We start from the raw sequence: 27,810 nt of genomic DNA, 5'->3' as shown, positions 1-27,810 counted from the left end.
TGCTTTTACTTTCAGAATAAGGTTCATCACTCAGGGTTTCAGGAAGTGAGTTTTGCACGGAAAGTAATGAGAAATATTCTACATCCAAACCAGGAAAACATTTCCAGGTTTGTATCAACAAGTAAAGTACAAAATGTTCTGGTTTCCCATAAGAAGCACTGGCAGTGAAGCCTACCCCTGCCAATAATGAAGCACATCTGAAGGAGAACTCAAAGTTCTATCTAAGCATGAGGAGTGGAGGCACATTTCCCTCCAGAAATAGGCATTCACTGAACGTGCTCACCAGCAGTAGGTGCAATTAGCTATGTCCAATTTACATTTGGAGCACAAAGGACCAGTTTTCACAGCATGCTTAAAACAGCAGACACAAGATGGGGTTTGTGAACACAATGTACAGTTTCTCAGTTCAATGGGAAACTTTACAAAATGTATGTGCAAGGTATAATTACAGCATGCCACAAATAAAATTTCAAAAGGATAATTGAAACAACACTCATATTCTTGGAAAAAGAAGCTGGTTAATTGATGTAGGTTCACAGATGTGTCACAGCACACAATAAAATTAATAAAATATAAACACCAATTTTCAAATCAACACAGCTTGATAATTTGAATTCAAATTTTAAGAACAGAAAAAAACCCTAAAAAAACACCACAAGTCTTCCTTTCATCTGTTTCCTTTTTCATGCTCTCTGTGGCCATTCAGACTAGTAGGAAACCAGCCAATTTAGTCAGAAAACTTTGCAGCATAGGAGGAAGTTTCATTTGTCATCACATGCAATAGCAACTGTCTCCATCAAGAATGAAGTTAATCAGCACAGACTAAATAAATTAGGTAACTCTTTAGATTGTTAACATTGTACTTTAGAATGAAGACCAATCTTTGTCTCCTCATGCTGGAAAACTTCTCTTTCAAATAAATCAATTTTGTGGTTTGAAACTAAAGGGCAGTGAAATTCCTTACTGTATTTTTTACCCAAATATTTTTGGTAAGATACTCAGTTTACACAAGGGACACAAAATGTTAAAACTGTAAGAGTAAAAGGCAGAAAAGCAAACAGGTTTAAACACAAAGACTTCAGTATTTAATTTACTCTTATGATCACCGGTCATTACCTGTTTCTAAAAACAGTAAAGTTTTTCACTTTGGTTCAGGTTTTAATTTTTTCTGCAATGCTTGAAAAAAAGATGGTATATGGTGCCTATTTAATTAAAGGAGCAACAAAAACCTTAAGCAAGAGCATTTTAGTATAAAAGTAACTGGATCTTTATCACAAAAAAAAAGGCAAGGAAGCTTTCATGTACAACAGAAAACTCATTTAACCTTCAAAATCTGCTAGGCAATTTTGTGAGGAACCAGAGCAACTAAAACACATATAACAATAATTAAATAGAAAAGAAAAGGTTGAGCATCACATATGTTATCTACAGAAGTTATTAAACAATAGGTGGGAATATTAATGCAAAGAATAATCATATTGTTATACTATCAAGGGCATATATCAAAGTGGAGTACCATTTTTGCAAAAATCAAGGGAAAAATTGCTTTTGTTTTGGCACTTGGTTTGACATGGTATGTCAAAAGAAATTATAAAATATTTTCAAGATATACTGAGTATGTTACTTAGGAAGTATTGTGCTTTAGAAGACAGGAAGAAACGAAGGCAGGAAAGTTGAGGGACACACAGAGCTCTTAATGCAGCATAGGTAAGCATGGTTACAATCTTTGGTCTTTGTCAAACTAAGCCTAGTCTTACAGACAAGCTCAGGGTGAGAAATATGGTTCATATGGATTTACAGAACTTACATAAAATTCAAAAATTTTTACATGAAGGGTTTCATTTTGAGAAGCTTGAAATTATCTTTTCCCTCTGAAGATTTCATAAGTTAAGTTGGTTTAGAGCTCTGTTTTACAGAGAAAAAGGGACTAAATTTCTCTTGTAAGCATCTCACTGGAAGTAACAAAACCAATCAGAGGTTTACTCAAATGTATTTTAAATTGGTTGATGGACTAATGTTGAAGGGCTTGGTATAGCTATGGAGTAATTTTTCTAAAATTTCCATATGTCAGTGACACAATGTCATTTAAGGACCTTTTTTCTAAATCACATAAAACCAATTTCAATCGGTTATTGTTTTTAATCAAATTCTGCTAGCCTATCTTAGAGCTTGTCCTTTGAATCCATAGATTACCTGAAGGAAACTTACCTTGAGAACAGTATAATAAAGTATTGACAAAAATGTAACTTACCCTTTGACAATACTTGTGCTTGTGAAAAACATTCAGTGGTTGAAACAGCTGTGCCAGGAGCTACTTAAATGCAGTTGCACTCTTGATTAGACCACAGAAAACTGAGAAAGCTGAAGAGTTTCCACACTCCTGATAGCTTAAATGTTTTGTGTTTTCCTTTTTGTGCTCTATTTTGAGTAGGTAAGGGATATTCTGGTATTTTTAGATTTATTTTTGTTTGGTTTCCCTGGAAAATGCTTTTTTCAAGGGGATGGGGGGATTTAAAACTGACTGTAGGTTTCATAAACTCTGTCTGCTCATACCTCTGTGAGTATCTATGCAGCAAAGGAGAGGAGCTAGAAAACACAGGAACAAGTTTTAAACTGTTCTAAAATACTCTCTCATAGTAATTTTTATTGCAGCATATTTTGACCTTTTAAGTCATAAGGAACTGATATTATTACTGTACCTTTGGTAAATGGGAATCATCAAACTACTGTTCCTCAAAATCATTCGGAACAGCTGCAAGGACAGTTGATCTCTGGAGCTGCTGGTGGGGAAGGAGTGCACAGAGTAGCACAGTCTCTCCCTGGTCCCATGCCATGCTACCCATGTCAGATAAGGCACTGGGAACAACTGAGAACAGTGGTCCTCCCCTTCTGACCTGCCAAGCTGTCTCTATAGATCTCGTGTCACTGCGAAGAGGGCAGAGTGAGCCTCCACAATGGAAATGGCACAGCACAAATACCCAGTGCAAATTCAAACTTAGTGTAAGTGACTTCTGCAAGAGGAAGCTTCACACCAGGTGTCACAATTATGATTCGGACATTAAGAAACTTTGGTTTGGTGCCGTTTCTTAACCAATATAAATCACAAATATGACCTGAAAAATTCTTTATTTGGCAGCTGTAGCCAAACAGTTTTCTCAACTCCTGTTCAGAATGTGTCAAAATTATTACTTTAACCATTAACTGGATGTCAATATGCTTTTTGTTTGTTGACATTGGGTTAGGATCACTAATAGTTCGGGTAATATGTATTCTTGTTTATATTTGGGAGTTTTAATGAAGGACATATGGCCCTGTCTTATATTTCTTTCAGTAAGAAACCCATGGAGTTTTGAATAGGTGTTCCTTGCCTAACAGAAGACCATGACCAGTTTTCTCTGGCATTAATCTGGGAATATAGTCTGCAAGTAGGAAGGCAGCACTAGAAGCAGGCATGGCCCTGTGCAAAGACTGACAAAAATTCACAGCACTCAGTGTCACAGTCTCAGCACAGTCTTGTCACTTTATTCTCACCTATATCACTCCTTTGGGGAAAGGAAAGCATTCCAAACTGGAGCAGTAAAGTGCCACTACCAATGGTTGGAGAGAGGGAGAATCTAAAGGGGTGTGGGTTTATTGATGATTCACAGTAATTAACTGAAGGCTGCCATTCTGCTTTCTCCTTCATCAGTACTCTTTGGCCATGGCTGCTGTGGGCTCCCTAGCAAGCATTTAAAGTGAGCCTTACCAGCTGAGACTAACCTTATAAAAATACAAGCTGCATGAATGAATCAAAAGCTATATTGCTAAATTCTAGGGGAAGACCAAGATATTTGAGGTTTCAAATCAGTCCCTTATAAGCCTCCCAACTGGATTCATTATGAAGCTGCTTGTCTTTTAGAACAAAATAATTCAATAGAGAAACTCAATGGTCTTTAAATTGTTGGTTTGCTTTCATACTTTTTTTTTTTTTTGTGAAAAAGGTTAGAGTACAAAGCAGAACTGCATACCTATCACAAGAAACTTCTAAGCAAAACAAAATTAGCATGAGAAGCAAATAGAGCAATACAGAGAAAAATGGTGCTACTCAAGAAACAGATAGTACTGTTAAGATCCCTTAGTTGGCAAGACAGCAAGCCTGGAGTGATTGCCAACAGAGTGGCAACAAAAACATTCAAATAAATTCCAGTCTCGCAAACATGAGGCCACACAGGAACATTTAAATGCAATGTAGTATGCTTCCTTAAATAAGTGGTGGGAAAAAAATCCTTTTATTTTGGTAGAGGAGAATTTTATATTTGGTAGAGGAGAATAACTATAAGCTATAGGCAGAATTTTAACCTAGCTTGGCATTCCACTCAGGCAGTGAGTAGGCAAAAAGGCTTGACTTAGCTGATATATTTTATGATTCCTGTAAGATGGGGAAGGATTCTCTAGTCCTCACTCAGTCCTCAAAATGCACTCTCTGCTTAAAAGCAAAGCAGGATGCAGTTGGATCTGGTAACACCATAGCACAATACAATGGATAGATTTGGAATAGGATGTAGATAATAGGATATGTAGAAACTCAGTAAAAGACTATTCCATCTTGCAGCGGCAGTGTTCGAAGGAGTGCAACCCTGTCCTTGGGCACTGAGGTGAAATTATAACCAACTTACAGTGCTGAAAAAGAAGGTTGCCATGTTTTTTCCTAATACCTACATTCTCAGTTCTACCCTTTGCTATGATCTGTCTCCACAGGGAGCAGAATCTGGCTCTGGCTGCTCTAAAATTTTTATGTGATGTTTGATAAATGACTCTTGGTTTCAGTCTCTTTTCCATAAGACTTCATTTGAATTTTAATATATTTAGCATAAAATGTAAAGTCTATCCCTGTGCAGGTATTTTCCCTATTACAAAACTGCAGACATTCCACTTGAATGCTATGAAGGATTATACCTGAAGAATACTAAGATATGTAAATATTTGTACACTGACATCAACTTAAGCAGTGCAGAACAAATTTTACTAAATCAAACAGAATCTGATGAAAAATTTCAAGATTTAGAATAAGTTCATATTTTTTACCCTGCCTTCAGTCAAACAAGCCAGTGAAAAAGATATCACTGGAGTCTGAGGGATAAAATTGAACTGAGTTTTCATGTTAAATTCACTTTTAGCTTTTTTGGGTTTGTTTTGTACTTAAGAATATGAGGAAGCCTTTTAAAGCATGCATTGCAACTCACTTTAGAAAATCTAAAATTCAGAAAATTCTTTCTCTGAACTATCCAACATGGTCACCCATGACTTAGAAAAACCGTAATAATTTCATGCAGGAAGGAGATTTTCATAATCTTGCACAATAGGAAGTGCATTGTGTTCAGTATCTCATGTAATGAGCCGATTGTAACACCTCAAGTGCAATGAGGGTTTTAACCTTGAAATCCATACTCTCTTTCTGTAATCAAACATGAATAGTATTAAATGTCAAAGAATGGTTATCATGCTGAATTTTTCCACTTACAAATAAACATACAGTAAATATGGTGCATAGTGCAGTTTTACTGCACAGCATAAGTTGTATCTGCTTTGTATTTAGCATTCAGTAAGATACAAATATGAGTCTGCAAGAGATGGTTTGTAAGAATTCACCTGCATCAGTTTCTCCCCTCTTTGCTTAGCAAAGAGGTATCTCACTTTCCCCACATGTGGAGGGATGTGAGGTAAAGAAATGATGGTCCAGAATCAGAGCACAGTGTTTGAATTGAGGTTTTAAACATCATACTCTGGCAAAGAACCTGTGACAGACGCAGAGGAGCACCCAGTAGTGCGGGCACCGTTCTGTTTCCACTCCCTCCCCTTATGGGAACAGAGAACCTCTGGCAGGTGCTGGGCTTGAAATTCAACAGTAATGTATTGCCACACTGGAGACAATTGTGGAGTTAAAGCTGCACAACAGTGGAAAAGTAGTGGGGGTTCTGTCCATTTTTCATACATGTTTACTTGTTAATGATGGGGGCCATATTGAGTAACACTGCCATGTTGCAACAAGCCTTTAGTAAATATTTAGGAATATTCATTTTGTATTTAGTTGGGCCCAGTAATGTCTTTTTATTACTTTAATTATTCTTGGTATGAAAAGGCTTTTATATACTTAAGAAAGAAGACAAACAAATTGGAAAGTGTCCTGTAGCCAAGATTTGGGAAAGGATAAAGACAGTACATCCTTAGACATTTATATTTATTTCCAAACTACAGACTGGCTAAGATATTTTATTCTGTGCAAACACTGGCAAGAGATCAATATAAACAAAATGATCCCAGATGAGCAGCTCCAGCTCATTGTTATGGCCATTTCTCCTGCAACTGCCTGGTTTAGCTATTGAACAATTGCTGGTATTTCTGACTTGAAAGTATCAGTTACTTTCCTGTGAAGAATCTTGGAAGCGTGGAGTAAGTGACAGTGGAAAATTGTATACTATGATGATATAAATGATATAAAAAATCATGGGGTTGAGGATAAATCTTTTATTCATAACTATAATTTTCATGCTATTGCATCTCTATTTATCAGCCTTCATTGCATGCCAGTTTTCACATTCATTCTTTTGGCACCACAGCTCCAAGCAGCTCTAGCCAATAAGACAGATACTCAAGATCTCTATCTAAACTTGCATTTTCTAGGGCATAAGTTAAGACCAGATGGAATCTGAATTACAAAAGAATTATAAAAAGTAATCCCTATTAATAACCTGTAAAAGCAGACTGAGATTTTGAAATGTAGTCTGCATATTGTCCTTTTAGATAGTGTCTGAAGATCTTGTTTTATTTGTCATTATTGATTCTGAATGAAATAATTAAGATAGCTTTTACAATAAAAAAGCTACAGTTGGAGCCCTGATATTTACAATAAACTTTGGCTTTAGTGCAGTTAATATAGTGTCTGTTTTTACCATGCAAAGCTTAATTTTTACAAAATTCAAAATTTCAGTATCTATTGAGTTGGCAATAAGAAATTGCACAGAGAACTTGAAAGAGGGAGTACTTCCTTGTTGTTGCTATAGAGGGACTTCTAATTGCACAACGTAAGAAAGCAACTTCTGTGAAAACTCATGATGCAGCTCAAAGAACTACTCACACCCAATAAATTAGTCAGATGAGAAAAAGGTGCCTATATTAATAGACCAGCCTTAAGTGCCAAGCCTGCAGCCACGCAGTGTGCCATCATCCCACCTTAGCTTTCAGCCTGTGGTGGTGCATTCCCCACCCCCACCCCTCCACTCCTTTCCAGGCTGCAGTGTGATCTGAGAAATGTTTGTTAAGCCTTGTCCTTGAAAATACCACCTGGAATCAGCTCTTTCAGAGCATACCAAAAAACACTGTATGTTCTCAGGAACTCCTAGCAAGCTTCTGTTTTTCTCATGACCAGCCTTGGAAAATATTTCTCTGGCCTGAATGGCATAACATTCCTATTCTCACACTTTGAAAGAACGTGCCAACCCAGACTGTAGCCAGGATGAAACACTGTTGTGACTAAAGCCCGCTCTCTTGCAACCCTGTAAACAGCGGTCCAAGATGGGGCCCTTTGCGCTCTCCTGGGCCGCAGCGGGCCTGTGACCAGCATCTCCCTCTGAGTGGGATGCATCTCAGAGCCAGCAAACCCTCAGGTTTGCCATACCTGGAGCATCGCCGAAACACGACGTGCACTGGGCCGACACCCTCATTCCTCGAGGCCCGATCCTTCGCCTCTTGAGAGATGCAAAAGCATCGGACGTGAGGATTTTCCCTGACTTCTGAGGGACAAATTTTTCCACAGGTGCCTTATCTTGCGCTGACTGTTTCTGTCTGCATGCATACCATTTGCTCATATGCTACAGCAAATCTGGAAGTTAGGTTAAGTTATAGTTATAATTTAGGATAAATGCTGTTAAGTGTTATTTCTCTGTTAGATTGTTATGGTTAAGCTATAAATTAAGCTATAAGTTAAGTTAAAGTACTGTTAAGTTTAAATGTTGTTAAGCTTTAGGCTGCATTCCTTTTCATCCTTGTTTACATTGTCTTTACACACACATCCACACACCCCCCTAGGTAGTTTTCTATTCATTTCTGCTTTGATTGCCTGGATTTTGTTTGGGTTTTTTGTTGCTTGCTTTCCCTTCTTGTGCCTTAGTTGTCCTTTGTAAGTAGAGTGAATCTTGCTAACGAGCCTGTTGTGCTTTCTAGTTTAATATTAAATCTGACTTTTGCTCATACCCTTGTTGGTGATTTTTTGGGTGGTCTCAAGCACACATATTCGGGACACAGCCACACTTGCAAACATGTATCAACATCAGCTGCATGTCCTGGAGAATTCCCTACAATTAGAAAACCTCCCCAGGCCCTAAACTTACATGATACTCCAAATATCTACATGATTCAAGTTTTGATTCTGTGGAGAAATCATTGTTTAAAAAACACTTGTGTACATAGATACCCATACTGTGATAGTAGTCATAGCATAGCAGTAGTACTTTTAGGCATTTTTGTTAGACAATACCCCAAACTTCCAAACATAGCAACCTGTATCAAGTCATGTCAACAATAAAAACTGAAGTCCTTCCAGTTTTGAATTAGGGTTGCATAATGCCACAATTTACGGATGTTTTTATTGCTTAATGATAATTAATAAAGTATTGTTTCAATTGTTCTTTGAAGTATTGTGGATGGAGCACTGCAGGAAAACACTTACGCAAATGAGAGTGTGGCTATACCAGATATTTTTAAATAATACATTGTCCATAAATATTTCAATACTATTTTTTGAGGAAGTGCACATGCAGGATTCCCTCAAGTTATTCATTAGCTCTAGAATAGGGCCATCTTCATTCTACACAAATTTTTCTCTGTGTGAAAACATTTCTTACCTGAAAAATATTGCCCCAGTTCAGCAAGCACTTAAGCAGAGGAATAATGTTACTGTGTTGCAACTTCTGCTAAAGCCACCAGTCTCCTTGGAGGCATAAAGTTAAAGCTATGTACAAATGCAGAATCAGAATAAAACCCTAACCCAGCTGAAGCAAATGGCAGTATTCCCATAGGCTACGATGATGCCAGCATTTAATCACACAGTTTTCAGATTCAAACACCTGCATCCAACAACCATCCTTAAACTGCTATTTCTAATTCCACTATTTTAAATTAGCAAAAATGAACAGGCATTATTCTTATATAGCTGCATATATGACAAATATATAAAGCACATATTTTAATATTTTTATGAGGCAGTCTGCAAGTCCTACATAGAAAATCCCTTAGTCATAAATATGGCAACACTGTCCATTTACAAACCGACAGAAGGAAAAGAACACAATAGATGAGAGCTAAAAATACAAGCAGCTACATCTGTAATACAGAAATATAAAAATAATAAGGATGGGAGAGGACAAAATAGAATTCAAGTTAATGGAGTAACCTGGGAGAAGAGATGAAGAAAATAAATACACTATGGATAAAAGAAAACAAATATCTCCTAAATCAAAAGGAAGGTCATCTGATACTGGCCAGAGAGAAAAAGGATTGCTCAACATCTACATTTTTTCCCTGTATTTAATATAAAATAAAAGGAAAGCATGGAGCTCAGTGAGATAAATATTAATGAGGTTTGGGAATATCTAGCAGCAGAATTAATAAAAAGGAAGTAAAAGAATATTTAGATAATTTAAATATTTATTATTCAGAAGATCTAAATCATATTCAACCAAAGGATCTTAAGGAATTGACTGAGATGGATCTGACAGACTTCTTTGAGACCTCACAGAAAAAAGGTTACATAGCAAAGGATTGAAGTGGAATAAATCCTAGGAAGCAGAAAAAGGTAAAAAACAGAGGATTTCAAGCAAGTTCCCACTTTTTCCTGCCGTACAGAATGTGACAGTAAATATATAATTAATACTGTATCATTTTGTCTTGGGGTGACTTAATGCACAGCAACATCAGAATATTCTTTTGAGGCTCTAAATTCTATCTCTGTCCATCTCTCTCTACTTCATTAATGTCATTCAGTCTTAGTCATTGCTGAATAAAATCAAAAGTTAATGGGTGTCAAAAAACTCAACCCAGATTAAGATTTGGAAATAAACAGATTAGTTGCACAATAAAACAGAATATTTAGCTACAAATTTGTGAAAAGTTAAAGAACAAAATTATAAAAGGAAACAATCAAGAAGGGTACAAATAAAATTACTTAGAATTACTTAGAAAACAAACTATACATTTGTTTTAAAGTACAGAAGTTCTGGGATGCAAAAGTTCAGCTGCAGTATAATGTGGTAAGATGGAAAGCAATACCAGTTCTCATGCGAAGTGATACAAGATGTGACATAAGTCTGAGTTAGGAACTGTCTGTCTGAATCGCATGACCGTGGGCCAAGGTCATGGATTGGTCACTCAGAAGTTAGTTAGTAAGATTACTGTTCAAAATATATTATTGCATAGAATCACATCTGGGACACAAATGGATTCCCAGCTTGGGAGCTGCCACCACTATCATCTCCCGTTCATCCCATTCACAAACTGTTCACATCCTGTATTAAGAGACCGCTGGATGTTTGACACTTATTCCTATTGGAAGTTGTTACAGCATGTCGCTCCTCCAATGGCCAAAATCTCCTAATTTTCAGCTAAAACAAATGCATTGCCAATGTGAAACTGCCCATTATTGGCAATACTTTTAATTTAAATATTTACCCTCTATGTCAGGTGTTTGCCTCTCTTCATTGTTGGCAGACATTAATCAGAACCTTTCCCAGCCTGTTGTTTTGACTAGACAAGTCAAATTCTATGCATTTTCTTTAATCACATTAGTAATCCTGTTCTTTCAGGCTGGGATTCTCAGTCATATTCAAGATCAGGTCTTACATCACTGTCTAAATGGAATACTGTTTCCCATACCTTCCTGATACATCCTAAGATGAAGTGTTCTCTCTTCTATTTTGCATTAGTCCTTACAGTTGTCTTGCAGTATCCTTTTGTAGACTTTCACCAATTAAAAGCAAAAATCCTTTTTCATCTTTGAACTCATGACTTTGCAGTGTGCAATATCAAATGCCCTTCAATTTGTATTTCTGAGATCATCAAATCATCTAAGTTGACCCACATGTTATTCTAGTCCTCTTCTGCATTGATTATCTCACCTGGTTTTCTGTTTTGAGGAAATTACTACATTTTCCTTTCTGTGTCATGCTCATTAATGAAAATATTAAATGAGTCTTTGAAGAACTCCATTAGCATGCTCTTTTCATTGCAATGCTTTCCCTTTAAATTGTTCTCTTTCTTTTAGATACTTCGTTGCCTACTTTAGATTTCCTCTACTATTCCCCAACTTCTCTTGCTTAACTAGTAATTTCCCAAATGGTATTATATCAAAACCCTTTATGAAGTCCAGATGAATGAGACCTGCTTCATTTCCTTTGTCAAAAAATCAGTTACTTTATCTGAGAAAAAATATCAGATATTACTAAAGTTACATTTTGCTGGTGGTTTATTCTACGTTCTGATGAGACTTACAGTGCTGTGTTCTCAATTTCTAAAAACAGCTATATGCTTCACTTATCCACTATCTGCATGTTTCTTAAATTTTCATGAGAATTTTTAGTATGCAGAGGCAGTACTCGTGCTCATCGGCCACATTAACACAATGGCTCTTTTGGAGCCATTACAGTTGATCGTGCCAATGATCCATGGATTATATACTTTTATAAGGTCTGGTGCACTTGCAAACAAAAGGTTTTTTTCTTTGTGTTTCTGTTTCTTAAGAGACACTTTGTCTTCCTCCCCAAATCATCCTTTAATATTCATGCAAAGCAGCCGAACAAAGGAAACCAAGCCACAAAAATTCTAGCTAAGATGATGTGATGAATACACTTAATCCTGGAGCAGAAAAGTAATTTCTGTCTCTGATGTAGGTTTTTTGTGGCTGCTTTTCTGTTCTGTGCTTCCGTAGTACAGAAGGGCCCTGACCCACTCTGGGGATCATAAGCACACATGCAAATTCAGTCCCATTTTTAACCATGCATACAAGAGAGAAACTGTTCCCTGAGAAGCACAGTTGTGGTTTTGTCTCTTTCATATCAAATGTTGCCACTTGTCTCTGACTCTCCCCATTCCCAAATAAAACTATTCTGAAGCAGGTCCATGTTTGCTTCTGACCATCCTGGTAGCATTGGCCTCTGGAACAGAGAAAGCCCTGGAGACTCAGATCATGTCTAACAATGCAAATTGTTGAAGGTGTTTGGGAATTTGTTTGTCCTGCTGTTTTCAGGCCATGCTCTGAAGTTGGGACAAACCAGGAAGGGAATACAAGAGGAATGATGCCATTAGACAGATTTTCATGGTTGTCCTTTCCTAATCCTTTCTGGTGACATCTGTGAGTATCTCGGGGAAAAGGCCATTCTAGAACCAACTGAAAGTAATCCTGTGCTGAGTGGAAGGATTCAATTAGCATTAGCTGCACTGCTGTGTTGATTCATCTCAGTCAAAGCCTCCCCATTGTCCCCGCCATTTACACACTTGTTTCTTGCCTAACCCCATCCTGGATAAAACCAATTAATTTGCTGGACAGAGAGACCCTAATACAGATTAAAGGGCAGTGTTACACTGTGTAGACTCAATGTAGGCTGGGATAAGTTTTACTTCTTCCACACAATACAGAGCTCAGTGGGAACTCAGTCCACTTCACACTCACAGTTCATCCCAGATTTAGTGCAGATACAGCCAGTCTACACCTGCAGCATTAACTCTGTTCACTGTGTGCACAAGCCAGTTACCTGCTGCACACATGGTGAACTGAGTATTAATGTAACTAAGGACACTGGCCAGCAACAGGGAGACAGGAAACTTTAATAAAAACAAAACAAAGAACCTGGGGGAATTCAGGTAGGGTTTATCATACACAAAACTGAAAAATCCCAAAATAAATGCCAGCTTGATAAAAATGCAGGTACTGAATCTGCAATGATGAGTCTGGAGATGATTAATTAGATCACATAAGATTCCCATAAAAAGCCCTGCTGTAAGTTGCTTAAAAGAGAAATGTGATTTAACAAAAGAGCTTTAACATCCTTGCAACTCACAGTTCATAGACTCCTCACCAAAGAGTGAAGGCTTTGTTTGGAACATACCTGTGCTGAAGACCTCCTGTGTGACAACAGGAGAGTATCTTAATTTCCCTGTACCTTTGTTATTTATCTATAAAATTGATGATATATTATTCCTTTCTCCATCCTTTATCTCATCTGTTTAGATGTTAGTTTCTTTAAAGAAAAAAGTTGTCTCTCATAGCAAGGAAGAAAGAGTGCAGACTCAGTAATAATAACTCCAAGACCTAGACATTGTCTGACAAAGTAAAATTATTTCCTCCTTGTCTCCTTGCTCATCAGCCAGGAGTATCAGGATGTGCAACTCTCTTATGAGTCCGTGGGTATATAATGGAAGACTGCATAGCTGGGGAACCACAGGGCATTCACAGGCTTTTACCAAGGGATATGAACTGTATTTGAACTAGGAGCAACTGACATTCAGGGTCTCCAACAGTACAGGTAATTTGGACTTATATAAGGAAGTAGGAAGTACTTATTAAAAAGACAATTTGTGCAGAATACTGACCAGAAAAATAATAGATAAGGGCTATTTTCAGTAACTACTTGAAGTCATCATCCCAGTGAATTGGAAAAAAACACACGCTTACAAAACAAATGCATCCATAGAAAGATGAAAATGCCAACACAGAGAATACAAATGAAAAACATAGTGTATAAAATCTAGTTCCACCTGCAGTATTGCAGTCAGCTTTGATTACCTTATTAGGTATGGGATGCTATCACTCCTGGAAGGGGTGCAGTGCAGGAAGTCAGGGTAGTTCCAGCTTATGTGTCTTTGATGCAGAGCAATGAGGAATAAGGCTTGTTTTCCCTGACAGATTTCAAGGATGCTGTAATAGAATAGAATTCAAAGTGAGACAGAGGTATTAAAGTTAGCTTTGTACTCAGCTAGAGACAACTAGACTCCTCTGAGAAACACATAGCTAATGATCACAGTCTAAAAGAGGGGCTGAAGGAGGGAAAGACTTTCTCAGGAGAGGAACTTATTTTCACAGAAGCTGTCCCTCTCTTTTGGGGACGCAGGTTACTGTTTGGTCTCCCTTGGACTGTGTAACTCCATTGGCCACTCCACTGATGAAGGCAGCTCTTACAGAGCATTAAAGTCACTCAAAGCAATTCCCATTATAGAAACAGTACACTGTTAATATATGTAAGTTCTATAGTTTCATAACATCTTTTGTTTTGATTGCTATATAGGAGCAAGGCCAGGAGACAGAGCTGTCACAGAGGCATTTAAAAACCAGGTTTTGTGAGGAACAAATAAGAATTCTTTTCCTCTACTAAGCAGATAAATTCTTCCTGTGCCTAATAAATAGGTTATAAAAGGGGAGTCTGCTAGTCTGAATGTTAAAAGGTCACCAATGGCCTCTTTTTGTCTATTTACAACAGCCCTCACCCCAACAGATTTTTTTGTGCCATAATTTCCCATGCCAACAAATGTTTTATTTAATATTCTAATCCTCCTTGGCCAGATATGTGTCTTCTAAAATATGTAACCATTACAATTTCATGTGTTTGGTGATTGACATGAAGTTGTTAACAGTAAGAAAATATGTATTGCATCCTTGTAGACTTGTCGAGACTCTGGAATGAACATATGCTGTTAAGACTGATTTGTCTGGCAGTCCAAAAACACTCTGATTGTTGTGGCAGGCTCAGACTCAGCACTGAGTTACTTCACCATCCTTGCTCTCTCAGACCAACAGAATTAGTAACTGAAGCCTCTTTGAAGGGGGAATACATTTCCATGTTCATTTTTTAAATCACTGTGAAAGGACTATGGACACTTAAGTTTCATGGAATGAAAAAAGGTAACACACTGGAGGACTGGATTTGCTGATCAATACTTTAGAATCCCACTTCCACAAATAATTTAACTTTCACAGCTGTAAAAGTCAGTATTGTTTTGTATAGTTTTAACAACTTCAAACTTCATTTCTCATTAAAATTAGTGCATTTTTAAAGTATTGTTATAATTATAATATATTAAAAAGTTATATAATTTATAACTCCCATTTTATAGAATTTAAATGAAGGTGTCCCTCTTTTGTCAGCTTGTACAAGTGGAATTATTGCTTTTATTCATACATGGTTTAGGAAAAGCACAGAATTACACTTTTTTTACAGACCTAATTTTTCACCCAAGAACAATTCAAGTAAGAGCAAGATCTTCTAAAGTGCTTACACTGGCCTTAGGCACCTCTTTAGAGGTGACTGAGAGAGAGTGTAGACACACCATATCTAATCCTCAGATTCACTCTTCAGTTACCACTTGGAGTCTATAACTGTAAAACTTGTCCACCAGCAATTGATCATGATCGTAAACAACCAAGAAGTCATTGATCACGATCACAAATGCCTTTTGCCGGTGAAGAGTTCAGAGTTTATCTCTATTTTGCTGAAATGTTTGAATATACAAATTGGAGATGTGACAGATCCATATTGAGTGACTTGGCCCTGCAAATTCCATCATGTTGTCCTCAAAACCCAATTATTGATTATTCTAAGAGAGAATACTCATCTCTTGAACTCCTAGCACACTGCATGAAAAAAAAAAGATTATTAATTGAACATTCAATATATTTGTATTTAGAGAGAGATAAAAAAAGTCACTGCAAATAAAATCTGTCTTTTCACTTGGGAAATGAACAGTCTTGGACTCTTTCTCCAATGACTTTATATTTTTGAATTAAGTATACTACTTAAATAGAAATTGTAACAGTCAAAACTGAGATCAACTCTCAAAATCAACCAGGCTGCAGGAAAACAGAAGGATGAAGATGTGTTTTAAAATCTGCTGAAGATAAAATGAGATTTGAGTCTGTATTTTTCATATTCTTTCTGCTCTAACCCTCAATCACCAGATAGAAGGCAGTGGCAACACCATTGCTTCTTCTCACTTTATTTTGTGCAGAGGGATCTGAAGCAGAGAGCCAGCCCCCAACATCTGCAATGTTCTGAGGGGGGAAAGTGTCAGAAGAGAATGGAGATTAAGAAATAATTTTTTCTCTCCTTGGCACTTACCATCAGTTACATTTGGCAGTGTCTTATTCAGTAATGTAGCTTTGGAAAATACCTAGTTATTCCCTGGCACTGGCATAGGGACACTAGTTATTTCCTCTAGTAGGGAACAAGAAACTCCCATGCTAAGCCAAAAAAATACATATTGCATACTGAGCCTAGGTCACCTTTGTGGAAGACTTATTAATTATATAGTGTTCAGGGGGATTCTACCAGCTTCAATTGTTCAGATGAATTTTTAATAAGTCACTATTAACATAAATGGAAAGTATGAATTGCTTGCATTATCCTGTATGCAGTGGTAGCAATGAGAGGCTTCTGCACGAAGATCCAAGATGTGCTGTTTACCTAATAGGAGCTGACAGCTGAATGATCCCATTCTCCTGGGAATGTCTTGAAAAGTAAAACCAAAATCTTTTCACCACAGAGGAGTTCTATTTTACAGTAGCCAGAAAGCACCTGAAGCAGTTATCTGAAGAACTGAAAAGAAAAAGCAGTATCTTAGTGATGTGCTCAGAGACTTACCTGGAGATGGAACTATGTTCTAAGAGAAAATTCAGTTGAGCCAAAGCTCAACATCTGGCAAAAAACCAAACTTCTGTTAGGAGAGTGTGTCTTTTCCTGAAGCATATTTCTTACTGTAGATATTTTCCTAAATATATTTGTTGTTCTTGAAAGGAAGGTTTAAAGACCAAAATTGTAATTCAAGGATTCATTATCACTGAGGATTTCCCAAGAAGTCAGAAAATATTTAATAGGTATTGGCAATAAATTAGGTTGTCTTAACGCTTTTTGTATTTTGACTGTTGCCAGGACAGTGAGTCAACGAAGCACTACACTTGATGTGCCTAGACCTTCCACCCAGTGCAGACAGAATGGTTTTAAATTCAGAAAAGCCAACATTTACTTGAAGGAAAACTAGAAATTAAACTTTTTAATTAAATACTATTTTAAACAGGTGGGGAAGACAGAACTGCATTACAATGTTTTGTACGTAGCTGCCTCACGTCCCTTGTAGGTGGTTTTGCTCCCAGTTAACTCAATGACTTCCTAAGTCACTGAGCAAATTCTGTTCTCTTGTTCCTTGGAAGGGAACATCTCTTGTGAGATTTGCCTGGCTTCATCCTCCTCACTTCTGCAGTGTCTTTGCACGAGCTTCCAGCCATCATCTTCATTCTGTATCTTTTTTGCTGGCCCCATGAAGCCTGGAATTGTTTCTGTCTCAACACACTTAACAGCTTCCCTGAGGAAGGAGCCTGTACAACCTCTCTGCAAGACTCCACCCAGATAGGCTTCTTGAAAGAACATAAACACAGTTGTGAAGACATAAATAAAACAAATACCATCTGTCATGCTAGCATTGCCCCATATGTGTAACCACCTTTTCTTAGTCTTTTCAACTGATTTTCCAACATACCCAAATACACATTCGGCTTATTAGAGAATTTTAGCACCTTATGGATGCCATTCCCAAACATTCTAAGTGCAGTCCGTGCAAGTACCAAAATAATTGTGGATTTTTCTTGTCCAACTATAGTCATTTCTACTTCCTAGCCAACTGTACAGTTAAGCTCCTTTTATCTGAATTATCTGTGATTGTTTTAGTCCTTTCTGACTTTGTCAATTTTGAGTATCCCTTACCCCTTACATAAGAGAGAAGTGAATGGGTCAAATTTGCTTGACACAATTTTCCTGAAATCAGCAGTGTTACAGCATACACGACTTTTCTGAAATCTTTTTACTTTGTGGCTACCAAATAAATTTTCAAAACAACTCTTAGCCCTTAACTTTATCAGTCGAGGTTAATTTTTTTTTTTGCTACAAAGGATCATTGATTCCTGTTGAGTGGTAACAGAACCACAAATGACAGAAGACAAAAGACAGAAAAGAATCCCATTTGCAAATACGTTGCAATAGGTTGCAAAGCCAGGGAGAATGCATGAGGGGTAAATTGGTGTCCCACCACTGTGCTGCAGTACAGGTGGGCAGAACTGTGAAGGAGATGAACCAGAAAATAAAACTGCTCAGTATTTCCCAGGTGTGGTAACTAGTGTAAAAGGCATCAAACTTCCTCAGAGTTGAGTAATCATGACTTTATTTCGAGGCAATAGATTTCAGTATGAAATACAGATCAAAAGGCAACTTGAAAACTTGTTGGCTGTGTAGCACAGAGGTTTACAAATGACTATGAAATACAGAAAATTGTCACTGCCACATACTATTTGTGCAGCCTTGGACAGATCATTTAATCTCATGGAGACCCAGAAAGTCTGACTTGAATGAAGATTCTGCTTTTTGCTCTCTTTTTTCTGTCCTTCTATTTACATTGCAAGTGTCTCCGCTGAAGAGCACAGTAGAGTCTCTCAGCAGTGGTGTAATGCAAGTCTATGAATGAAGACAAAAGCTGTACTATCCAACAGTGTGGATTCTAAGACATTTAAATTTGTCATGCTTAGATAGCATTCTTCTTACCATAATCTTATTAACATGATAAACTCCTGATTCTCATGACAGAAGTGCAAGTGGTAACATGGCCTTTCTCTGCATTTTGGCCCTCTGGGACCACAACTGACAGTGCAGCCCTTAAAGCTGATTGACAGCTGTAACTGCAAGATGAACAGCAACAACAAATTAAATGTCCTGACGTAGAAGGACAAGAAGCCTCCTACTTAATTGGCCACAGGCAGAGAAAAGCTAGAGACTGTGAGGAAAAGAAGATCAACTGCATGATATTTAGTTAGAGGAGACTTAACTTTGCCCTCGTTTTTACCAGTGTCAGTTGGTCTTAATTCCACTGTGGTGTTATATCAGTGTTAAACCAGCCAAGTGATGGAAAAATGAAGTTCAGACTCAGTTGCCATAGGCAGGCACATGATCAGCAGAAGTACCCACCTTATTCCCAATTACCACAGAGCATTCACCACATGCCTCATGTGGTTTTTCCTATTGTGTACTGATATGTTGTACTACTGGCACTAATTTTCTCATTTATTATTGCAGTATCAGAACACATTATAGCATCAGATCATAACATGAGAGAATGTTTGTGTCTCTCAAGCACAGACTTGGTACTCTGTAGGGTGGGGTGGGGGCAGAATGACAGTAAATAATAAGGGAAATAAGAAGAGATTTTAAAGCATGTAACACTTTGGTAAGGAATTTCTTTTTATAGCCATGACTTTGGGGAAAATTACTTTTATGGCCAGCTTTTCAGCAGGCCTGCACAAATATTCCTATAGTGTTTGCAGGTGCAACCATATGTATGTGAAACATGACTGTCTAAAGAAAAAGCTTTCAGCAAGCTGAGAGAGTTTCTTTTTTATTCCTACTTGCTTCTAAAACACAGGTTTTCTAGGAAAGAAGTAACAACCTCCAGCTGACCTTCTCAAGCTATGTGATTGGAAGAGTGAGAAAGGCTCAGCATCTCGTATCTTGAACTTCCCTGCGAAATCCAGTACTGCATTCTTATGAATGTCACATTGGATGCTACTGGGTGCAGAAGATTGAAGAATCTGGCCTGAACATCTAGATCATTCCATGTAACTTAGCTTTGGTTTCTCTTCCCTGCTCCTCATTCCCCTATTTACATGCAGACATGGTCACACACATTCATGTGTGTATCCAGACATGTGGAAGTTGATACTGGGACATGGATATGCACAGACACACCTACAGAGAGACACACAGACTGTGTATTTCAACAAATGCAAATCTTTCCTATTTAATCATAACCTGCCTGCAAGTGATGTGTTTAATCATGCTAAAAAAGATACAAGTTGGTAATTTTATTCAAATGAAGGAATTGAACAGAACTTAGAGGTTAGAAATCCTGAAGGCTGATTGCTAGTGTTGAGAGCATATATTTATAAGCAATTAATGGCATGGTTGGGGTTTTTTCTCCTACACATTTTTTGCCAATGGGAAAGTACGCCCTGTATGGTATCAGCCAGCTTTATTATCAAATAGAAAGAGATGAAAGAAAAAGTCACAAAATCCTGGAATACACTTATTCTCTGCCCACACACAACTATTCTCTCCTCCTTTTCTCAGTGGGTTGTAATTTCTCCTTACCCTTTGAAAGAAAGCAGAATTATGAGGAAAATTGTAAACATGTTAAAGAATTAGTCACAAAATGCTAATATATTGCAGTCCTGTTGTGTCACCACCTGTATGTGGTGAATACCTACACATGTGCAGTAGCACTAATTATCAGGGACTGACCAAACATGGAGAAAGCACTCTAATAATTCAGGACTAGACATGTCTGCCTTTAAGAAAGGACAGATAAGCAGGACAGGTTGGTTTTTTGGTTTTATTTTGGGGCAGGGGTTTAAAATGTTGTACAGAAATTAAATCCACAGTTTTTCCTCTTTTTGGTTTGGTTTTTTTTTTTTTTGCCACACAGAAAACAATAAACCTTCTCCCCATCTGTTGGTTGGAAAAAATTTGGAAACAAGACTGTTTCTTGGAAAAGCAGGGTTTTCAAAAGCCAAAGTTTTCACAGGAATGAACCACATTTTTTGACAAGCAAAAAAAAGTCTGATGTTCAGAAAATTTCTGGAAAGGGGCAGAGGAGAGGAAAGAGACTGGGATTGATCTCAGAATATCCTGAAGGTAGACTGCTTGCACAAATATGGGAGACCAGTCCAAGAATTCATTTGAAGGAACTTCTAGATTATTCTACCATAAAAGACCCTTCTCCTTAGAGTCTGGTGTAGAGCCCTGTCTTGTGGCACAGGAATATTGACCTACTCCTAGACCTTCCTTCTTTGGGTGTGAAGAATTAATTTAACTAAATATTGTATTAATTCAAGCTCAAGGACTACAATGACTTAAGAAAGAAAGCTTAAGGATTAAAGAGGATGTCAATGTATCATGTATTCCACCTCCCTGCACTGAGCACAGGGACTGGACTGGATTATAGAAGTTTGGAGCAGAGACCTGTTTGTGTGGTAGCCCTCTTCTCTCTCTTTTTGGAAGAATAGTATAACTTGGAGTAGAGAAAAAGAGAAGAAAGGAAGATTCTTGTTTGCATCAACTCTCCAGAAATAATGTTCCTGAAATTGAACTCATAGGATTTTTCCCTTAATTGTCTTTAATTTCTCATTAGAACATCGGACAAAAGTTAAGTATTTTACCAGAAATCCTGAGTTTGTCAAGAAATATGCATGAAATAATGGCAGAATTATAGGTGCTTTCCAGCCCAAAGCATCCATCAGTACCAGCCTTCTCTAGTCTTTCAATATGTAAAGGTCTACTCTATCCTTGAAGTTTCCAGATCAGCACTGGGAAAAGACCTGTTAAACAAAAACATCAGAAGTCATCTGATCTCAAAAGGATCCTAATTCCTTCTTGTACCAAATACCTTCCTTAGACATTTGGATTTAGTAGCCAGGTCTATGTTTTGGCATTGAGGGTTACTGGTCCCCATGTTCTCATACTTTCTGCTTTACTGTACAAACACCAGGAAACTATCCAGCTGCAGAACATTCCAGTGCACGTGAGGCTTTTGTCCTGCTCAGCAACACAGACATCATGCAAGTTCCTTCTCATCATTCATGTTGGATGGGGAAGTCCAAAGACACAGAAATTTTATGTCATCTCTTGTCTCCATGGGGCTAGTCCTAAAATTCCTGAAACCTGTTTCTCCAGGAATTCTTAACCCGTATCAAAATACTGGTTCCTTCCTAGATGTGTGTTGCTGTGCTGTCATCTAGTGGCAAGGATGAATTGGATGTCACTCAGTGTCATTCAGTGACAGTGAATGACAAGGTATCCCTTTGCTGGAACTAAACGCTCGACGTTGGAGAGTTCACAGCTTTGTAGGTGCAGCCCCAAGGCAAAGGTCCCTTCCTCAGTTTGTGCTCTGCAGGAAACCACTGAGGAGAGCCTGTGGAATGGGCTGGGCAATGGACATCTGGTTGCAGACAACAAGCTCTACAAAACCATGGCACCTCCTGCCACGTCCTTCCTCTCCATCTCCTGTCATCCATCTTGGCTGTTAACTGTTTGCAGACAAATACTTGAAGCTGAATTTCCAGCAGTGATTGATAGTTTCTTAACTAAAACCATTCAGAGCAGTGTCGGCTAATGAGATGAGTCATTAAATCTATAATCATCTAAGATCAAGAGGATACTTCTCTCAGCAAAAAAGTCCTTCCTCCTGCATTCATTTTTTAATTGACTTTTGGGGGAAAATTAAAAGTGCCACAATGCAGTTTTCCAGGATAAACCAGACAAAACCAGCTTTCAGAATGACCCACATTTGGTTTGGTGTTTGGCAAGCTGGCTGATGTCAGCAGACAGACTTACTGCCATCGCTTTCTGAGGGCTTTCACTAAGGTCTGGAATTTCATACCCCATGTGATGTTACACTTGTTTGTGCGTAGTTTGGGTTGGTGACATCATTATTAACACATATAAATATTTACAGTCCTGAGTTTATTTTTAAATTTCAAGTGCAATGCTTGATTTATTGTCTTGCACTAATGTTTGCAAAATGATTATGAAATTATGTAGAAAGTAATAGAACCTTAACAATTTAACTGGTCACAACATCTGTAACACCTCTTTGGCATCACCTGCTGAACCCTGCTGGGCTTGGCTGGATTAGGTGAAACAGTTGTAGCATACCATTCACTCCTTGAAATGCTGATCCCAAAACCATTTCGATAGGAACCCTGACAGCTGCTTTTCAGAACTTACCCCCACAGCAGTGGGCTCTTCATAGGTATCAGACTCTGGAAAGGAAACTCAAGGAGCAATCCTTACTGCAAAGCACCACTGTCAAAGCAGTATTCTTGTATAAAATCTTTTTTCATTCCTGCTAAATGAAGTCAAGAAATAATGCTAAGACTCCTTTTTATGAGGAAGTTGGAATTTGTATTTGTACTTATATTTCCCTTTCTTATTGTACAAATTGTGCTCTATCTCTGAATTTAGAATGATGCCTCAGTTCAACCAAGTACAGTTAAAAGATACCTAAATCTCCAAGCAAAGAGAAGAATGCGCTGATGTTCTTTACTGACAAGGGCCATTTAAGCACATTCTTAAATAACTTGCCTCTCTGAGGACTTTAGTAGATTCTCAAGAGTGACAGAATGATGCTCTATTTATGACCTTTCTTGTTTTGTCCAAGTCTCAGACCTCTATCCCTATAGTAAAGAAAAATATTAATGAGGGTAAGAAACATTCTGTTTTCCAAATTAATTATAATTTGTCAGAGGCAGTAAATCAACGACCTTTCACATTGGAGTATGATAAGACATTTCTTTATAAGTTTCAGAAGTGTTTTGGTTTATTTTTGGCTCAGAATTTCATCTTCCTTGGGTGCTCTATAGAAACAAAATTGCATCTTTTTAATTAAGAAATTGAACGACAAGCTGTAACAAGGTCAATCAGGTTGAAATAGCTGCATGCTCATTATAATGTAAATGCTTCTTCTATTGACTTATAATATCTTGATACAGTAAATTTTATACATAAAGTGTTAAATAAAAATAGAATGTTTGGGTCAAATACAATGAATGAAAGTGTATGTGCTTGTATAAAAAATGGAGGGCTAGGCCTTCATACAGAAATACAAAAAAATACCAACTCTTTGGTAGCAAGAGTTAAGAATGATTTAACACATATACATCAAAAAATAAAAGTGGAAAAGATGTCCCAGGCATCGCAGTGTCACCCTGGAACAGTTGATCAGGGCTTTTTGGACCATGACACTTGAAATAAGATTGGGTTAAAAGCAGTATGTAAAGAAGGGTGAGAGCTGCGCCATTCACTGCCACAGTAACTACAATGCTATTTCACCACTGAATGTTGCTTTTCATGAATGACCATTTGCACGTATGTTTTACCCTTGTAGCAGCCATTCTTTATATGTTCTCATTTCTTTGAGTGGACACCCTTTGTGTCTGTTCACAAATCTAGACCATGCTCATGGTCTGTGTTCAGGTTGTTCACAATCCATACACAAATAAGCACAGATTGGCAGTTCTGACACCGGATGGAGGAATATCTTGTGAACTGTTATTTTTCTTCACTTGTAAATTTGAAATTTCCTCATTGGAGTGACAAACAAAGGGCAAAAAGAAGCAAGGATATAATAAGTTTGACTCGATTATTTCTCCATTTGATTACCTGTGGAAATAAAAGCATAATCATTCCACGTAATGTCATAATCCTCTCTCAGCCTCCTACTTGCACATTTATTTCTCTTTGTCTAAGCATGGAAGAAGGCCCATAAAATTCTATCCTTCTGATGATACTTTTGTATTGATAATCCTTGTTTTGACTTGGTTCTTTCTGAAGATGCTCTTAAAATGCAGATCACAGACAGTGTTACTTGCTGTATGAGGCAGCTTTCAAGTTTGCTTGTTTCACCTCTTTCTCAACATACAGGAGATTTTTTTCCAATTCTTTTCAGTTCCAGAACAGACATTAAAACTTTTTTTTTTATATGTAAATGTATTCAGCTTGGGCTTTACAAACTTTCAGTCTTTATCCTACGAGAACATCATCACATAATTTTTCATGTAATCTATGCATTTTTCTACTATTTAACTCATATAATGGATCTCTTAAAATGTACTCATGATGAGGATGTATTATTTTTTGTACTTGGAAGAAAAAATTATATATATATGTGTATATATATATATGTGAAAATACTGTCTACTTCACATAGATTAATTTGGTTAAATTCCAAGAAAACTAAATTTTCATGTATGTAGTTTCTTTTATTAGATCAGTGTGCATTTCCTACACCCACAGAGAATCTGTACAAATTCATCTTACGTTCCTTGGGTGTGCAAACAATACCAAAAAATAGTCAAAGTTAGCATATTCTATATAAAACACATTTGCATCTGCTATGCACAACTTCCTACGCTCTTCATCTTTAATTTAGCAATGGCTGGATGATGAAGTCATTGAGTCTTAGGAATTTGTTCAGGTCAGGGTCTGAAGCTTTATACTTCATCCAAATACCATTTGGTTTGGCCCCTTTTACTGAGATGCAATCTATCGTGCTACAGAAGATTTAAGTGAGCACCCTCAATAAATCAAGACGAAATGAATTTTCCATTATGAATTATGTTGCAGACAGCTGCAAAAGCTACAGGACTAGATTTTTTTTTTAAGTTTTAGGTCAAATCATGAGATTAAGGATTGAGCTCAGGTTTGTGGCTGTAGAAAGGAATCCAGAAAGATTTTGCATGCATTAATATCTTTGATGAGAACTGAATCTACACAAATACTTTATTTCATTGCCTTTGACAATAGCTACAGGAAAGTCTCTTCTGTCTCAGCCTATGATTTGTGCATACTTAATGTAAATCTGTCTTTGCAACTAACAAGGCTTTTTACTTCAGCCGTCGATCTGGGCTGGTTTCATAGCCAGAGTTAATTCTGGTCCACGCCACCACGAAGGCTGTGCTGTGGGCAACAAAGATTCTATTACTCCGAACGGCTGATGAAAATATGGACCAAAATTTTTTACTCCGAGTAATTAAGTGTAGCAGTATTGACTTTTTGAAAGTTATTGTGAGCTACCACAGCCAAGGAAATGGGTCCAACTTTCCATCACACAGTTTTTATTTTGCAGTGGCCTCCATGACCTTCAGCAGCCTCTTTTCAGTCACTGGAAGAAGATGACAGCTTCCAGCATTTCTTATGGAATCACTTCAGGTTAGACAGTGACAGTGTCTCCCAATGTATCAAAGAGTCCAGCTTAAACAAATAACCAATTTTTCCTGGAGAGTTCTGGGAAGAGGACACAGCTTCTGGGTGGAATTCTTTAGAATGCTAATTCATTCTGAAGTTTTCACCAGGATACAGGGTTTTCTCCATCTTTCCTGGTAAGTCAGGAAGCTGAAAGTAGGAATTTCCATTGCTGCTGCAAGAAAAAAGTAAAAAAGGATTCCAGCTCTTGGTATCAAACTAATCCAGTACAGGTGGTGTGTTCACTGCCAAATACTCAGAGCTCTACACCATCAACTGAAAGGAACAAATTATTAATGTGGGGACCTTGTAACATGCCAAGAGGTAGACTCAAGGCTGTAAACAGGACAATCAGTTGTGCCACCTTTGAATTTGCAACACAAATTCCTAAGTCAGGAAACTACTTAAGTTTGGAACTTAGAGGCGTGTACTGAAGATAAAGAGGGCTAGTATTAGACACATAAATCATTTGAACATTCCCCCCTTGGTCATGAAAACTTATCCATTCTCACAGTGACTACGTTTGGGGGTTGGTTGGGGTTTTTTCCAAGCACATCCTGAAATACAGGTCACTGTATCAGGTACCCAGGTTGTGAACACAGCAACTGGATAAGGAAAAATAAACCCACAGACCAATGAGAACTGAATCAGGTATGGTTTGTCTATTGCAATGAAGGCATGTATTTCAACATCAGTCAAAATTTTTATTTTTCTGCATTGTCACAGACAACCATTAAGTAGATATTTGCCAGCAAGTGTGCCTTGCTAATACAAGATTCCTGTATTAATTTAATGGGAATGTAATTGTGTTGTAAAATACATAATCTCAAGTAACCTACTATGACATTTACATTTGATTACCATATCAATGCATGTAGATACCTTTGCATTACAGATATCTTTGGAGGTGTTCTTTGAAAAGTGCACAGACTTAATGCAGTGTGCTGTATTTCAAGCAAAGAAGTCTCCACTAGGAAAGAGGGTGGTAAATGGCTCTCTGGTGTTTCAGCACCTTAACTGGGATGTTTCACTATTTTTTTCCTTTCTTAAACAAAGAACACAGATAATGCTTCACAAATAATTGTATTTTTTCCAGCTGCTAATGTCACAGACATCAGAGAGAAGTGATGGAGCAGGTAGCCAGGTTGTTCTGTGCCAACCCTGTGCCACCTGCTTGTAAGTGCATTATGATCCTGTAGCATAATTTTTTTAATATTCTTATGGTTTATGTCATGAGATTTATAGTAAGAAAAAACACAGCAGGCAATGTGCAGCTCCCTATGGAATGCTTTTCATTAACCTAGAACACCAGCAATAAATCTAAATTAGACTTAAATATTGCCTGAAGCACCTTGTCATCATTACTTTGGGGAAGAATTTCATTAAGAGACGTTTCACATCAAATACTTTTAGCCAATCATCAGAGAAGATATCATTTTCCATGTTTCCTCTAAACTATACATTTTGTTCTTCACCTTAATATTGTCCAGAGGTAGCTTCAGACATTTTCAAATTAGTCAATTCACTTTAATTAAGTTATTTTTCCTCAGCAGAACAATTCTCTGAATATAGTGATATTTCCTGTTCTCTTTTTCCAAATTAATAGTTCTTTTGCAAGCAGAAATGCAGTATGCAATGCTGGGATGGAACTTGTGCAAAATCTCTGGATATATATTTGCATTACATAGCCTTTTCAAGAATGTTTTAACTCTGTAGCTTTTATTTCATTGTTGTATTTCATAATATTTTGAGTTCTGGACAACTGCATATACAAAACAAAATTTCTTTAATATTATGTGCCTGCTAATGGCAATAATAGAGTGTGAATGCCATCTTTAATTGACAAATCTGCCAAAGGAGAACAGCCTACAATGATGAGCAGCCTCAGGTGACTCTCCATCAGAAGTGTCACTTCCCCAGGATGCAGGACCTGCTCTTTCCTTGAGTGTTTCAGTGT

At 37.5% G+C, this 27,810-nt stretch overlaps 1 protein-coding gene across 5 annotated transcripts in view; it reads right to left on the bottom strand.

Moving 5' to 3' along the window:
* The window catches only part of FHIT (fragile histidine triad diadenosine triphosphatase), a 622,475-nt gene that overhangs the window by 566,284 nt on the left and 28,381 nt on the right, over positions 1-27,810 (bottom strand). For 3 of the 5 annotated variants that reach the window (XM_032120697.1, XM_032120698.1, XM_032120700.1), the window contains 2 exons: positions 16,482-16,613; positions 13,811-13,942 (listed from right to left, as the gene is read on the bottom strand). The gene's annotated coding sequence lies outside the window, so the exon portion shown is untranslated. The remainder of the gene's footprint in view (positions 1-13,810; positions 13,943-16,481; positions 16,614-27,810) is intronic. The other 2 variants (XM_032120699.1, XM_032120701.1) reach the window with 1 other exon arrangement.

Source organism: Corvus moneduloides, chromosome 11 (genome assembly GCF_009650955.1).
Source record: "Corvus moneduloides isolate bCorMon1 chromosome 11, bCorMon1.pri, whole genome shotgun sequence".
Taxonomy (NCBI): Eukaryota; Metazoa; Chordata; class Aves; order Passeriformes; family Corvidae; genus Corvus; species Corvus moneduloides.
Note: the sequence above shows the minus strand (reverse complement) of the source record. Positions and strands in the feature narration are given on the sequence as shown.